The 17,216-nt window shown below is 48.9% G+C and overlaps 1 long non-coding RNA gene across 1 annotated transcript; it reads left to right on the forward strand.

Annotated features, from left to right (window-relative positions):
* The first annotated feature begins 1,728 nt into the window (after positions 1–1,728).
* On the forward strand, positions 1,729–3,268 carry LOC103557229 (uncharacterized). The gene is made up of 2 exons (XR_546410.2): positions 1,729–1,857; positions 3,013–3,268. It is a non-coding gene; the product is annotated as an uncharacterized lncRNA (long non-coding RNA).
* Positions 3,269–17,216: the final 13,948 nt, after the last annotated feature.

Here is a 17,216-nt window from a genome sequence, read left to right on the forward strand (position 1 = left end):
GGCTGTCATGTCCCTGTTGTGGGGATGGATTCTCCCTGGCTCCCACCTTCCAGCTTGGAGCATGAAGGCAGCTACAGAGGCATCCATGGAAGCAGTTGTTAGTTGGATGGGTGATAACTTGCTGCCACCACAGAGGGCAATGCACCACTGTGACCATGAAGCTTGAGCCTTCCTTCCTGGGTCCATTGTGAAGCAAATGGGGACATCTGAAAGCCCCCGTGGTAGGCTGAATAATGGCCACCCAGGCATCAGCTGTCAGCTCTAGAACCTGTGAAGTTGACCTATTTGGTAAACGGGACTTTGCAGGCGTGATTACGTTAAGAGTTTTGAGATGGGAGATTATCCTGGATTTTTCAGGTGTGCCCTAAATTCCACCACACATAAGAGAGACGCAGAGAGAAATCAGAACCCACAGAAGAGCAGGAGGCAATGGGTCCACGGAGGCCAAGACTGGAGGGATGTGGTGGAAAGTCAAGGGGTGCCGGTAGCCATCAGAAGCTTCAAGAGGCAAAGGACAGACTCTCCTTAGAGCCTCCGAGGGAGCGTGGCCCAGCCAACACTGTGACTTTGGACCAGGGACACTGATCTCAGAGTTCCGGCCTCCTCAGCTCTGAGAGAATCAATTTTTGTTGTTTGAAGCCCCAAGTATGTGGTCATTTGTAACAGCAGCCTCCTCAGGAAAGGAATCCAGCTCCAGACCCAGGAAGAAGGGACTTCCCTCCTGCTGCAGGAGCGTCTGCTCTGTCAGGACTCGCTGTTATCAGAGCAAATCATAGAAGAGCAAGAGTGCGCGCATCCTTCTCGTGACCCTGTGACATGCCAGAGCTGCTTCTGCTGCAGGTTTGAACACAGAGGAGGCCCATGAGAATGTGCAAGAAGACAGCACAGCAAAGATATGGCTGCGAATACCCCCCGCCCTGAAGCATTTCCGGGGATCCCATGATTTGTATAGGAAACCAAGAACATTCCTCACATTTCATATGTGATATTATTGCTTTACCTGACTAGTAGAAAAGCACAACTCTATTCCCAGGGGCAGCCCCCTGTCATGGCTGGGCTTCCTCTGCCTCGCAGCCTCAATCTCATTGCCAACCAACACACTTGCAATTACAGATAACCAAGAACTCAGCTAAACCTGGAGAAAACAAACAAGGGCCACGGTTGGAGCCATCCAGAGGAAGGTCAGAACTTGAGGTCCTTGGACCCATTGTGGACACAGTGTCCGCAAGAACGCAGGCTATTTTCACTGATGTCTGATTTATGCCCAGATCCACTTCTTTACAAATGGGAAATGGCTGCTGCAATCCTGGGGCAACATTGTTTTTGTACCTTTCAAACAAAAAGAGTTTTTCTTTCTCCAACAATTGAACAACCATGCTGGGCTTCACATTCATGAAGGTTTCTGCCACAACCCAGCCCTGATCATCATTTTGGTGAGAGGAATGTCCTCTCTGGTTGCTGAGGCCTTGGTTAGGGGTCCATCCTCACACACTCTCTGAGGTCAGGTGTGTGGGTCAAGCATCCCATGTCAGAGTGAGAAGTGAGGTCATTCCCGGAACCTGGATGGAATGCCTGAAGGAAGGGGTTGGGTAATGAACAGCATCCCATGTACAGATATCAATAGTTGTCTGTAATCAGGATCATAGCAGGCAAGGTTTCCAAACAACTGCTGTTGTGCAAGCACCCAGGAGGCATAGAAATAGAGGCTCCTCCGCCCACAGCAGCCTCGCTGGATCCCAGTCTCAGAGCAGGTCCACCGCATTCTCCTGCCACCCAGGGTCCAGCCGGCGTTCACCATGCGGGGACTCTGCTTCGTGCTCCTGACCTGCTTCATCCTTGTTGCTCACTTTGCTACAGGTGAGCTCTGAAGCCAGATTGGCTTGGGGGCCTGGGGAATATAGGCATAGTGGCTCAATGTCTGGAAATACGTAATGAATCTGAGCATCAAGGAGAGCATCAACCAAAGAATGAAAGTCTCAGGGTAGATTCTGAGCTGTCTCTTGATGGACTGAAACATGGCCCTCAGTATCTCTCAGGCTACATTTGGGGTCACTGCCTTGGAACATGGCCCAGTGAGTAGGTAGACACAATACCACTGGGCCAGGCCAGGCTTTGAGGCTGGAAGGTGAGGTTAGCCTTGGAACAGGCCATGGGGATAACTTCATGTAGGAGGTGCCGTCCCCAGGGCTCATTTGCTGTCTGACTTCCCTGCCTGGGAGAGAGCCCAGGATAAAGGAGAGAGCCGGACCCACGAGCCAAAACACTAGTGTGTGTTTCTCAGCTCCGATGCTGACTCGCAGTGTGCACTTAGACAAGTCACCGAACTGTCCTCAGACTTAACCCTGTCTTCTCCTGAAAAGGATTACAAACCCCAGAGTCCTACAGAGTCTGATTGAGGACAAACAAGGGAGAGCATAGGAGGGGCCTTATAGAGCAGCAGAGACACGCCAGGTGTGTTCCCCCTCTGTGACCCCTGCCCTTTTATTGTGTGTGTTCTTGACTGTGCACCATACTGTGACAGGCCCACACGCCAGCCCCTCCTGACACCTGGAGGCAGCACAGGGGACCCTATCTTCTCTTTTTTTTTTTTTCCCCCATCTTCTCTTTCTGCCCAGTTCCTCTGGCCCAATCTCTCCTGTCCTTTTGTGTCCAGGGCATGTCGGAGTGTGCAGTGTGGGTTGGTCCTCATCAGGCTGCATGAGGCTGCACAGAGTCCCCTTGAACATCTGGAGCAGGGGCTGGACTCTGGGGTGCAGGCAGGGGAGCCTTGAGTCAGCATTCTGGGCAGACACTTCAGTACCTGCCCTCTTTAGAGCAGAGGCTGTCCTGCCCACCAGGAACCAACATAGCAGTGGCAGCAGAGCAGAAGGAGCGGGGGCTCCATAGGGTTTCTGAGGGAGGCGCCTGCAGAAGGAGCCGCTCCTCCCGGCTCTGCGGTGCACATGTCACGACCCTGCATTCACAGTGAATGTTGCTCCCGACTGAGTGACTCAAAGATCTTCCTCTCCACAGCCCGGGTCCTTGTCCTAGACTCAGAAGAGAACTGCAATCGTGCTTATGGCCAATGTAAACTTTTTTCTTGCCCAGAAGATCATGAAACTATTGGTTTATGCTGGATCTTTGGAATAGGGAAATGCTGTCGGCGCTGTGGTGAGCTGAAGAACTCGGGAGAACAAGCAGCCAGAGAATGAAAAAAAGGGCTGACTTTAACCCTGAAAGTGCTGTGATTATTTCCTGAAAATAAAGAAATGACCCGTGCTGTATGTAAGAAAGATGGTTACTATGTGTAACAGTGTCTGGGAGAGATGTGTGTGTGGAAGCAGAGAGGGAATGGACATGTGCGTGACAGGGCCTAGGAGTGGGGAGGCCTGGCGTGGCTGGGGTGGGAGATGCTTTTACAAGGAAATGTTGAAGAAGAGGGGATTCTAGATGCCTAATTACGGCAGGGAACTGTGGTGTCCCCACATATGGCAGATGTGTATGCAGGGCGAGAAAAGGAGGGACATTCAATCAGGAATTCACCTTATTCTGTTTTCCATTAATGCTGAGCCATTTCCTGGCCCTTCTAAAGTTTACCAGTTGACTCTGTGAGACCCCATCCCAGAACACAGTGTCTTAAAACACCCACCACCTACGGAGCTCGTGATTCCATGGTTGGCAAGAGGAGCTGGGCTCAGTCAAGGGAATCTTCGGGTCTCACCTACCAGTCATTAGTCCTCTGGGCGGTCACAACAAAGGACCATAGCCTGGGTGGTTTAAGCAATAAAAATTGATTCCCTCACAATTATAGAGGCTGGCAGTCCAAGGTCAAGATGTCAGCGAGGTTGGCTTCTTCTGAGGCCTCTCTCTCTCACTTGCCAAGGGCTGACTTCTCCCTGTGTCTTCCCATGGTCTTCCTGCTGTGCACATATGTGTTCAAATTTACTCTTGTCAGCACAGCTGTCATCACGGATTAGGGCCCACCCTAATGAACTCATTTTAATTTAATTACTTCTTTAAAGAACTTATCACCAAATATCGTTACATTCTGAGGTACTAGGGGTTAGGACCACAACATATGAATTTGGGGGGACACAATTCATCACAGAACACCTGGGCTTACTCCTGCATCTGCAGTCAGCTTCCAGGTTGACTGCGGCTGCCTTCTGGCTGAGACAATGGGAAGCTCTGAGCAGAGTCTCTTCTCATCTCAGACTCACCCAGGCTTGTTCTCAATGTGTCTTCCAGGATCCCAGGAGAACGAGAGGTAGCATGCAAGGTGTCTTGAAGTAAAGGCTCATAAGTTACCTCTCTGCTGTCTTCTATTGACCAAAGCAAGTCAAAAGGCCAGGGAAATTCCAGAGTTATGGAAAAAGACTACACCTGCAGATGGGAGGACATGCAAAGTCACTAGATTGAGGGCTGATCAGGGAGAGAGGTACAATGGTGGACAATCTTCCACAGACCACAAAGAGTATCCTGGGTCCTTCTACCTTTATGGGCCTTGCGTACTGTATGAGGGGCTTAACTCAACCCAGGGGAAGGCTCTGGTCTTCCCAGATGCTGCCTCAGAGACAGGATTCTCTGGACAAAATTTCATATGGGTCATGGCTCTGTTCTGGAAATGGGACCCAGAGTTCTCCAAGTATAGTCCGGGGCTGTGATGCTAGTGGAAGAACTTGCTGAAAAGTATCATGCATGACTTAGCTGTTGTAGAGAAAATCAGAATTTTCTGGGCTCCTTTACACTTCTTTTGCCCTTTACACTGTATTGGTTTTTGGAATTTTTACAGGGGAGGGGCCCTTTACTGTCTTCTTTGCTGAAAGTCCCTGTAGGACTTCATGCAGACCTTTCCCTTCCCTGTGGACCTCTGTATGACTGCAGGCAGTCGTGTCTCTCTCTACACCCAGGAGCAGGACTGAGTCGGGGAGGTGAAGGCGGGGTCTTTAACACCCCCATCATCTCCTGCAGGCTCCTCCCTACAGCTGCCCAAGGAAGGATGAACTAGAGATAAAGCCGAGAACTTGGAAAAGAAGGCAGTTTTGAAACCATCCCCCAAATCCATCCAGCCTCAATGCTCTGTCTAAATGCTTCCTACGTAGACCTCTGGAGCCCCTGCCTCTGCCCACACAGCCCCCGAATCAGAACACGCTCCAAGTCACAGCCTAACTCTCCTGCTGCATCCACCCCCTGCCCTCTCTTGCCCTCTAATCCTCTCACCATACACATCCATGCTGTGTTCATGCCCACAGGGAAGGACCTTCTCTGGCTTAATAGCAGCTCCCCTTCCTGCTACCCATGGGGCTTATTCACCTCTTCCTCTGTTCTCCCTGAACATCCATCGAGCAGAGCTGTTGAATCTAAAGGGTGGAGGAGAGGAGAAGGGAAAGTCTGCACAATGACTGGCTGAGGGACCAGGATGTCAACAAACCACCATCCTTTATAACCCCAGACCCCTGCATGCATTCACACCACTGGTATTTATTATGTCGCCTCTCTGCCAGGTCCTGGGATGAAGGACTCCTCCCAGGTATGACGTTCTAGTGGAGGCAGATGGACAATGAGAAAACCAACTCATTAAGTGACACCTGTGCTGAAAAGAAGAAGAAAGCAGAACGAGGGGATGTCTAGTGTCCATGAGGTGCTATTTTATGCTGGATGGCTTGCATGACCTCTTTTTTGGCTTTTCGATTGGCAATTAATGTTAGTTTGTTATTGACACTCTCAGTACAACCTGCACTGAGGAATTCCTCCACCTCCTGTAATAGCTCTTACAAAGGAGGAGAACAGCGATGTCCTCAGACCCCCTGACACAGACACAGCACTGGACTCACCCCGTTTACAGATCCCTGGAGGGCAGGGAGCCACCCCGCATTCCTCTCTCACTTCACCCCACATCTCCAGGAGTGCTGCTGCCTTAGGGGAGAGAGTGGCCTGCCTCTCTGGGGAACACTGCCTGCTCTGTGATGAGGGACAGTGTGGGCATGAGCCATTGCCCCAAACACACACACAGGCGGTCCTGTGTCTCCAGTCAGGGGAATGCTTCCAAATTCTTCCAAACAAAGCACATCTTGGAGTTGGAGGCCTTAGCTTCATGATCTCCAGAACTTTCCTGGCGGTTAACTATGCCCTTTGGCAACATATGCCCTTCACATCAGCAGCACCCCCACCCCACTCATGAGCCTCTCCTCCAATCCAGTTCAAATGAGAGTCTGACAGGAAAGGATGGAGAGTCTGAGAAAGTCTTGAAAAGGGAGACACATAAGCAGAAAGGCCCGAGATCTGAAGTCAGCAGACACTGCAAAATAGCCCTGGCCTGCAATTCCTCTTCCTTCTGTGAGCTGGGACAGCCATTTCATGACACTGTAACCACCACCTGGATGCTGCAGGCAGGAGGAGAGATGGTGCTCAAGCAGAATCCTGTGATGTGGTAAAGGTCATACACTCTCAAAATTTTCTCAATACTTCCGCCCTTCAGTTGGGTTTTGATGCTTCCTGGCCTTCTCCCCTGATGCTCATACAGTCCATTAGCTTTTCTCATCATCTGCCTTCCAGTCTGCTCTATCCATGGATCCTAGAAACAACCCTTGGTAAATGGGCGCTGGGGTGACTTTCCTCTGACTACTCAGTTCAATGCACCATGCCACATAGGAGCAGCCTTTGAGTCACTAGAGTTTTGAAGAGTGCGTCTCTATAGAATCTGCACTAGGTGTTTCCACAGGGAGAATTCAATGGAGAGAACTGGTTAAAAGAGTTGGAGAAATCAAACAGCAAAAGAGGACATGGGGTGACAATGGCAGGACCCAGCCCCCACCCCATGGCCTGGGAGGGCCAAGAGAACACATTGCGGTTATCAGAACCCAGAGACTCTGAGAAGGAGCCCCACCCAGCTGCGAGACTGCCACTCCAGGAGCTCCTCTGGGGCTTCATGTGCTGTTTCTGGGAGTGCCTTGTCCTTTTGAGTTCCTTAAGAATGTGATGACCCCTGAACAGAGAGTCTATGCTGGCAGCCGTCATCAAGGACAACTGAGAGATCTGGTGTGGCGAATCCTGGGTCAACATTCCTAACCCCTCCCCTGTAACCCACTGGTCTTTATAACTGCTTCAAGATTCTGTGTCCCCCTTAAGATGGTTCTTTTGGACATTAGTCACCCATCTTCCTTTTTGCTAACAAGCTGTAAGAAAATGCCCTTTCTCTGCCACCATCTTAAGTTGTTTTAAGTACATATATTGTAACACACAATCATTGTTAAAAAGTTTCCCCCAAACACTTTTACCTTTTTTACATTTATTCAGTGTGCCTGTTTACCATAATCACCTAGAGTGCCTACAAAACTTCATGAGACATTAGACAAAATTAGCCATTTTTTTAAGTTATTATTTTGGCTAACCAATCTCGTGGTACAGATAACATCAGCTTATTTGACCAATAAGTGTTGAATAAAGGCTGCATGTCTGCATCATAGCCAATGCTGATAACCGAGAACATGCCCATTTTAATCGAACCATCAATCTTAAATAAGTTTTCAGTTACCAAAGACTAATTTTATCATGTTAACTGGAATGACACTTGGGTTAATTTCTATTACATTTAGAATATATGTAAGCTCTTACTTTCAGCCAATTGAATAGAGCTCTTTAGAAATCATACTGTCTGGAGGTAAAATATCACACCTACAACATATATATAGACACACATACACAGAGACTGCATGGCTGTTGTTTTAAAGTTCCTGCCATGAATCAGGTCCAAGACTCCCTAGCTATGAATCCAAATTTTGTTTTAAGCTTTTTTACTAACAATTGTGCAGCAGACACTCAAGATGCTAGATTTTTGGCAAGGTCGCTCTTCTTCCTTTGTTTTTTGTTCAGTCTTAGGAATTAGTGAGGGGTAGATGGTCCCCAGAGGGTTCACAAGCTCTGAGATAAGGGAAACGGGTGGGACCTGAGCTGCCTCTAGAGCTGCATTTCCAGTCTGGCAAGGATTTTTCTTAAGGACAATACCTCTTAATTTCTCAGAAATTGCATTGTAACTTAAATGACATTTAGGTTGATCTACCCGTCCAACTATGTCACAAAGGCACAGAGAAACCACTCAAGTTTTCTCCAAGATGGAGTTTCTGGGTCATATTTCATTCTCAGTTTTTAACCGATCAGTTATTACTTTTGTCTATGTATGAAAGAGGCACCAACAAATAAGAATGCAAAAATAGCAGCCCTCACAAGATCCAGAAAGTCCCCTCCCAGAAATAGTCCAAGAAAGCAAAGGCTTCTGCTGCACAGGCGGTAGTGCACTACCAAGGAACAGAGGTTGAGACGACGAAGGCCCCGATGGACTGGGACCCCATGTGGCCAGAGAGGTCACAGAGTCAAGCTCTCAAGACATAGCACTAGACAAAAAGAAAAACCCTCATCTCATATGCACATTATGAGTTTTAGCTATGCTTTGGGTTTCTCGCAACCGGGCTAATACCTAGGAGGGAGATACCACAGGGTTGGAGACTGTGTAGGGGACGTGTAAGAGACGGCTTGAGGTGGTGGGCACCTTAGTGGCTTTTAACTGCTTGACCCATGCCCACCAATATTGCAGCCCTTTTGGCTTCCAAGATGCCCTTAGCAACAGCATCCACCTTATGCTCATACTGCGTGGGTGGCCCACAGCAAAGCCTTCCGGGTCTGCCCAGACAACAGGTTTATGGAGGGCCTGCATGTTGCTCTATGGTCTTTCCTTTTTATGCCAAATGACACACACACAAAAAAACAGAGACAAGGAGAAATATCAGCTCTCTCTGAGAGGTGAAGGATCAATACAATGAGGACTCAGTAGCTCATACTACTTACTTGTTGCTAAAAGTCACCAAATTCCATAGACTGCAGCCTAAAGGGCTCGAATTAACATTTCCCATTGTTTCGGAACCTAGACATCGCTGGTCAAAAGTATATTTATGTTCCAGCTAGAATCAGATCTGGAAAATTTCAAGCATCCCTGAAATCAAGACTCTTACAACAAAGGCCCGGCCAAGGCTTTCTTCTAATGACCAATGTAATTCCCCTGAGGCTGACGGCAGCTTGGAAGGACTCAGCCACAAGCAGGAGTGTAACCCACATTTCTGTCCGACGATCTCTTACTGCAAAACGGGGTGCAACCATATTTCAGTCTGCCCATATTTTGGCAACCCCCCCCCCCCCCCCCCCGCCCCCGAACCTGCCAATTATCAAGCCAAGCCCTCAGGACACAAAACAAGCTTGTTAAGATTCTGCTCTTCTCTGAAAACACTTACAGGTTCTGCTAAGTTTTGTTTGAAAGGTGGAGCCCTTGATTCTTTAAAGAGTAAAGCTTTTTCCCTGTTCCTTGGTTTGGAGGGTCAAAAGGAGTCCAAAATGGCCACTGTAATTTTAAATTATCCCAGGTGATCTTGCCAGCTGTTTACAATTATCCACATTTTAAGGGGCTTTTCCAAGGTGGCCACAACAAACAAGGTAATTTCTAAAGCGAGTTCATTATGATTACCAAAATACTCAGTCCCCAAACAGCCAAGTTTAACAACTAGAACAGTCAGATGTAGACAAACTTGAACAGACACCAAAAACCAATACTTCTGGGACCCTACCCGAGAGCTCAGGACTCTAATCCGATCCTTTTGAGTGCCTTAATGGCTATGACCCCTTTATACTGTCTCCTACAACCCTAGCCTTGGGATTTTAACCCAGCAACCAAATCTCACCAGTGGGGCATCTAACCCGCTATCCTGAGGAGATATTAGACAACTTTAGGCACAGGCGCATTTTAACGAGGTCACCACCCCAAAGATGTCTGATCCTGGAGCTCTTTAAAGACACAGACACAAATACAAACACAGAAAAACCAGACACCAGTGAAGCGATTCCTAGATTTTGGGTAAAGCCCTATAGTGCTTCCAACTCCGGCAGGGCACCCTATTAACCAGATGGTCCCCACTCTCAAAGAGGGGACCCCAGATGCGGGGGCAAGTTCTCAGTGGTGCACCCCTGAGACAAATCCCCCTACTCCAGGATGTGAGCCCATGGACCAACCGGAAGTAGCCATTTCTCTTTCCACCATAGGGAGGGTTAGGAGGCAGCCAGCACTGGCTCGGGAGAGCAGGAAGGGCATACCCGAGACAAGGGGAGTCTCGGTGGCCACTAGGGACTTGTCCCACAGATTGCCTGTCCGAGGTCGACTGGCCTCAAGCAAGACTTGTCCCTTCGCGATCACCAGGTTTCTCTTAGGGCACAAAGGGCATGATGTGCTCGCCTTGAAACAAAAGCCGATCATCAAAAGGCAAGACTGTGGCAGAGAAAGGGCCACTTTTTTCTGACAGCTTGCTAGAAAGAGGGAAGGTGGCTGACTAACCTCCAAAAGAACCATCTTAAGGGGGACACAGAATCTGGAAGCAGTTATATAGGCCAGTGGGTTACAAGGGAGGGGTTAGGAATGTTGACTCTCGGGTATTACAGACTGGGCCTTGCCACACCTGATCTTTCAGCTGTCATTGACAATGGCTGTCAGCATACACCGGGGTCATCACATTCCTAAGGAACTCGAAAGAACGAAGTCACTGTCTTATCGCAGCTAGGAGGTACGTGCACCAGCAGGGGTCATAAAATCCACAGAGCAGGTGGATCTCCTGGAGGGTGCATGTCCTGCTGGGTTAATCACTCAGAGGTCATTCAAAGTTACAATATAGTTTCTTTTCTACACTATGGCTTCCCTTATGTCAACCTTGTGTGGAACCGGTGTCATAACCACCTCTCAACTAATCTACCTGCAGTCATAACCATCAACAAGTACTTTTCCAGGGCCCTTTAGAAGGTTGACAACAGCAGAGAAAAGGCTGGCACCCACACCAAGAGGCCAGATCTGATCTGTACTTTCCTGCTTGAAACCAGAAAACGCTGCCCTCCCTCCCTGCCCTGCTGGCAACTTGGGATAAAGCAGAACCAGACACCAACCCCCAACAGCTTGGGTCCAAATGCCTCCTGCAGGCTGGTCTCTGGCCGGAAGAGGCCGGGAGGGGAAAGGGTGGCACCGAAGGGGCGGCCCCACAGGGGCAGCCCTGGGCCCAAGCCAGCGCAGACGCTGCACGCGGGGTTCATGCGGGCTCTCCGCCCTGCTGGTGCCGGTAGCGCGCATGAGTGAGGGGCAGCTGGAGGCCAGGCGCCTCCCATGCTCACCCCTCCAACACTCCAACCCACCTGGATGCCCCTGGACGCACCTGCCATCCTTGCCGGCGCAGGCACTCACACTATGCCTGGGCACAGCGCTACACGCCAGTGCATGCACAGCGGCACCCCACCCACCGGCTGAGCACCCCAGCCCAGTCCTTCGTGGATCCCAGAGGAGGCACGATTCTCCTATGGATGCGTGATTCCCCCCAAGGATACATGGTCCCTCGTGTGTGAGATCCCCAAGGATGTACGATATCCCCGCGGAAGCACCATCCTCCGTGGATGCTTGCTCCCCCAGTGGATGTGTAATCCCCTCCTGGAGCCTCGGTGTGTGGAACCCACTCTTCCATCCAGAACGGCCTCCTGGACTCAGCCAAGTGTTACGAGTGCGAGACTTGCTGAAAGCCAGCGTGGGTGCGCCCTGCTCTCCCACTACAGTGGCCAGCCTGGGGGTCTCAGAGGTGGGGGAGGCCCCTTGGGGACCCTGGTTGAGGGGTGGGGTGGGGGACGCGGCTTGGTGTTTGCGGGGCCCTGGAGGACTTTGACTCCGATTTGGGGTTTAGGACGGGCCGGAGGTGATCTGCTGGGGACACCCCAGTCCCACAAGGAGCCCGGTCCCGGCCACACAAAATGGCAACACTGTTTAGCGCCTTTCCAGTTTGAACTTGTAACTCTTTCGGTGCCATGATGAGGCCTCCGCCGGGCTCCCTGCAGAGGCGTCTTCCTTGAAGGAGTCTCGGGGCATGGGGGTGCATTTAATGAGACCACGGCCTCCAGACCCCCAGGGATTCTGCACCTCTGCCCAGCACCCAATCAGTTGTGGACCCTGGTGGGCGCTGGCTCTAAACTACACTCCTGGGAGCCCCTTGCTGCCTCCAGGTTAGCGGAATCCCTTGTGTCAACCACCATCTCTGTGGATCCTCTTCCCCCAGGGGCGCCCTATCCACGCTGTTTCTAAAGTTTAGCTCACTGGGCTGGACCGCACCAATAGCCCCTGCTAGACCGGCACCAATGCTCCAGGGTCGACCGCACCCGCCGAGGAGGACTAAGACAAGACAGCAACCCCAGGAATCACCACCCACCCGAAGTGGTCGCCTGGATATTCTCCCTCCCTTTCTCCCGGGCTGGAGCAGCCAAGGCCTCAGCAGTCCTCAGCCTGGGCAGGGCAGTGACTCCTCACAGACTTTTTGTGCAGGGACCCTGGTTTGCAGTGTGTGCCCAGGGTGGTTAGAACAGGTAACAAAGCCTGAACACCAAGGAAGGGCTGTTGGAGCCCTGGCTCCTCTGTCCACACCCGCAGGGTTCCTGTCTGAACTGCCAGCAGTGCTCTGTTTCCACTGTCACAGCTTCGTATGACCATAAATCCGTTTTAAACTTTAATATGAAAACCCAAATTATAAGCAGATAAAATGATGACTGTGCATTGTGCCCTTGCGGATGCTGGACAGATACAAGCTCTCACCCCACTGTCACTGACAGGGACACAGATCCTGACCTGGATGTGTCTCACTCTTCCCACCCCATTGCTCTACCCTACTATCCTCAAAGATAAAATGAATAAAACAGCCTCAGAGAGGAGGTTTAACATTTTTTGAGGACATACCAGGTACCAGGTGTGTTTTGCTCCTGCTGTCCTGTGTCATCCTACAGTCCCTTCCTAGGACCCTGGGATCTGATCCTCTGGGTACCCTGGAAACTCCTGGCCTTTCCTTCAACCTCACGCCCCTCTGGACTGACATTGGCTCTGCCCCCTCTTGGGCTGGGTCTAGCTGAGAGCCCTGCTGGGGACAGGGGTGCAGTGCTGGCTGGGGACCCAGTCTCCCTCCAGCCTTCCCCTGACCCTGGTCTTTCCTCTTCCCTCCCGCAGGCCTCTGCACCATGGTTTCCCACTTCACCCCAGGACAGCTCCTCTGGGCTTGGCTGGCCCTGGCTGTGCTGCTGCCCGGCTGCTTGGTCCAGGGCCTGAGCTTTCTGTGGTTCCAAGCAGATGAACATCAAGGTCATTGCTTGCTGGTCCTGCTGCACGGCCTACAGCTTCACGTGTGGAAGCGGTAAGGACTGGCAGCCTCCTCTCGACTCTGAGGCGTGATTGCATGAGTGCAATAGGAGAGTTCTTCTGTGCACGTGGACTCTATCATACGGTCCTAGAACTTAAGGGATGGGCGAGTTTTCAGAGCCACCATGTGGAACTCTGTCTCAGATACGGGCCCCCCATTCCAGCCTGCACTTCCTGGAGCATCTCTATCATCAGGGGGCTCTTTCCCAATGCAGCTTTGACCCTTCAAAAGCTTTCTCTTGATGTGAGCCAAGTTCTCTCTCTCTCTGTTTCAAATCTTTGCTTGCAGCCCTAGAGCCGTAGAAGGTGACCTGCTTAAGGAAGTTCCATTTAAACACCTACTACCTTAGCCAGGGAAGGTGGCATGGATTTAACCTCAGACTAGAAAGCAGAGCTGACCTGGTGACAGTTGCATCATATTTCTTGCAGGAAGAAGGCATTTGGGAGCCAGGGCCAGTTTTTCCATAAAAAGGCAGCCTGGATGGGCCTAGTGTCCTGCGGGCTTACCTGTGGTCCCCATCTTCAGGTAAGGTAGTCTTCTCACTGGGATACCTGGATACCCAGAGTGTCAGGAGGGATGTGACAGTGATTGACATAAATGAGCAAATTCAGCTCTCAGCTGCCTCCTAATCCATAGAGTTGCCAGGAATAAAACATGGAGAAAAGTTGGGGGATCCGGTCAGTGAAGCCATGCAGCAAGTGTTCGTGAGTTTGGAGACCCCCAGATGGGAAGGGTGTTAGGGACTCACTGCCAAGTCTCGGAGCTCAGGCTGTGCTCCTGGCTCTTCTTGGTGCCTTCAAGCAAGTCCCAGGGCTTTTCTTGAAGGAGCTGAAGTGAGTTTCTGATCCTCAGCTGAGTGTGTGGAGGGAACGGGTCTCTTTACACCCAAAGCAGAGTCTCAGGTAGGAGACAAAGGATGCTGCTGAGAAGGACATCAGGCCACCCCCCGAATTTCATGGGCCCTCGGAGCTGGAGCCCTAGATTCTAAAGACACCAGAAGCACATTTGAGCCACAGCCATTTAGCCCAAAGCTGGGCCTTTGTGTCCACGCAGTGTGTTTCCTCTGAGAAGATTGGACCCTTACTAGTGAGAAGAGAGCAAAGATGTTTTTTTCACTGGACTCACAGGGCGTGGGGCCTCTGCTGAGCACTACCTACCACGTCAGCCCTTCCTTCAGCCCAGCCTGGGGAGAAAACCTAAGGGGTCAGGCCTCTGTAGTCACCAAGTACATGACCTCGAAGACAGATACCCTATTGAAAAAGTGATTCAACATTCCCCCTAGCAAACATCTGATGGCTCAAAGGAGGCTTAAGTCAACACCAGCCACTGGAAAGACGTTTCCTGAATAATTGCCACATAAACGTGCCTTCTGGAGCTCTGTGGGGCCCCTGGGGCCCATTTGATCCAGTGCCATCTTCAGAGAGGGGGACCACGTCAGCCCCGCGATGTGTCCAGATTCTTGCAGCTGGTGTCCGAAGAGGACTCCACTCTTGTCCTCCCCAAACTCCTGCAGACATTTCTTAAATGACGCCATGAATACTAAATATCCAAACACTGAAATGGAAAAGTGAAGAGAGACATGATAATTAGAAGTTGGGAGAAATGACTAGTCATCTACATCAACTCTTAGTTTTAAAAAGAAGTTAAGGTAAGTAAAAAAAATATGTAATTTAAAAGGACATGAAAAGAAAGAGTAGTGAGAAAAGGGAGGAAGTGTTCAAAGAGAAGCTAAAGCCAGCATGTATGATTACTCAAGGTGAGCCACAGTTTGGCTCCAAGATGTGGAACAGCCAGTGCAAGAATGAGAGCTGCGTGATTTGCAATGATCCCAAGATTAAAAATAAGCCAAACAGTCAGAAGCCTCCTTCGATAGAGAAAGCTTTGACAGGTAAATAATCAGCAGATCTCTTGCTGCTCCTGAGACCAGCCCACTGGGTTCTCACAAAGCCAACACGGAGAAGGAGGGGCAGTGACTCTCGGCAAAGCCAGGCTGAATGTTCTTTAATTTATCATTTTGGTATGATAAATACTAAATTTGGGGGGGGGTGGTTATTACCTTATCATCTCTTTTTCTTTTTTGCAGTAACGTTGGATTAGAATGTTATATAACTTTCAGGTGTACACTGTAATATATTTTGAACTCCGTGTAGATTACATCATGTTCACCTCCCAAAGACTCATTACAATCCACCCCCATACACATGGGCCTGATTACCCCTTTCGCCCTTCTCTGTCCCACTTCCCCTCTGGTAACTACTAATCCAATCTCTGTCTCTGTTTCTTTGTCCTTGTTTTTATCTTCTACTGATGAGTGAGATCATACGGTATTAGACTTTCCCCCTCTGAGTTATTTCACTCAGCATAATACCCTCAAGGTCCAACCCTGTTGTCACAAATGGCCAGATTTCGTCACTTCTTAAGGATGAGTAGTGTTCCATTGTGTATATTTACCACATCTTCTTTATCCATATGTCCCTTAATGGGCACCTAGGTTTCATCCAAGTCTTGGCTATTGTGAATAATGCTGCGATGAACATAGGGGTGCATGTACCTTTATGAATTTGTGTTTTCAAGTTCTTTGGATAAATAGCCAGCAATGGAATTGCTAGATCATATGGTAGATCTATTCTTAGTTTTCTGAGGAATCTCCATACTGCTTTCCAAAGTAGCTGCACCAGTTTGCACTCCCACCAGCAGTGAATGAGGGTTCCCTTCTCTCCACGTCCTCTCTAACACTTGTTTCCTGTCTTGTTAATTATAGCCATTGTGATGGGAGGTGATATCTCATTGTGCTTTTAATTTTCATTTCCCTGATAGTTAATGATTTCGAATATCTTTTCATGTGCCTGTTGGCCATCGAATGTTTTCCTTGGAGAAATCTCTGTTCAGACTTTTTGCCCATTTTTTATTTGGGTTGTTGGTTTTTTTGTTGTTTGGACAAATCAGTTCCTTGTATATTTTGGATATTAACCCTTATCTGATCTATGGTTTGCAAATATCTTCTCCCAATATTTAGGTTGTCTTTTCGTTTTGTTACTGGTTCCCTTTGCTGTGCAGAAGCTTTTCACTTTGATGTAGTCCCATTTGTTTATTTTTTCTGTTGTTTCCCTTGCCCAGTCTGACATGGCATTGGAAAAAATGCTGCCAAGACCAATGTCAAAGAGCTTACTGCCTATATTTTCTTCTAGAGCTTTGATGGTTTCACGTCTTACATTCAAGTCTTTTATCCATGTTGAGTTGATTTGTGCTCACGGTGTGAGATAATGGTCTACTTTCATTCTTTCACATGTGGCTGGCCAGTTTTCCCAACACCATTTATTGAAGAGACTCCTTTCTCCATGGTACGTTCTTGGATCCTTTGTCAAAAATTAGCTGTCCATAGATGTGTGGGTTTATTTCTGGGCTGTCAATTGTGTTCCATTGATCTGCGTGTCTATTTTTATGCCAGGGCTATGCTGTTTTGGCTAGTATAGCTTTGTAGGATGTTTTGAAGTCGGGAATTGTGATACTTCCATCCTTGTTCTTTTTCCTCAGGATTCCTTTGGCTATGAAGGGTCTTTTATTGTTCCATATAAATTTTAGGACTTTTTGTTCTATTTCAGTGAAAAATTTTGTTGAAATTTTGATAGGGATTGCATTGAATCTATAGATTGCTTTAGGAAGTATGGACATTTTAACTATGTTAATTCTTCCAGTCCAAGAGCATGGAATATCTTTCCATTTCTTTGTGTCTTCTTCAATTTCTTTCAACAATGTTTTATAGTTTTCGGTGTACAGATCTTTCACCTCTTTGGTTAAATTTACTCCTAGGTATGTTATTCTTTTGGTTGCAATTGTAAATGGGATTGTATTCTTAATTTCTATGTCTGCTACTTCATTATTAGTGTATAGAAACACAACTGATTTTTGTATGTTGACTTTCTATCCTGCAACTTGACTGTATTCATTTATTATTTCTAAAAGATTTTTAGTAGATTCTTTAAGGGTTTCTGT

This window comes from Equus przewalskii, chromosome 28 (genome assembly GCF_037783145.1).
Source record: "Equus przewalskii isolate Varuska chromosome 28, EquPr2, whole genome shotgun sequence".
Lineage (NCBI taxonomy): Eukaryota > Metazoa > Chordata > Mammalia > Perissodactyla > Equidae > Equus > Equus przewalskii.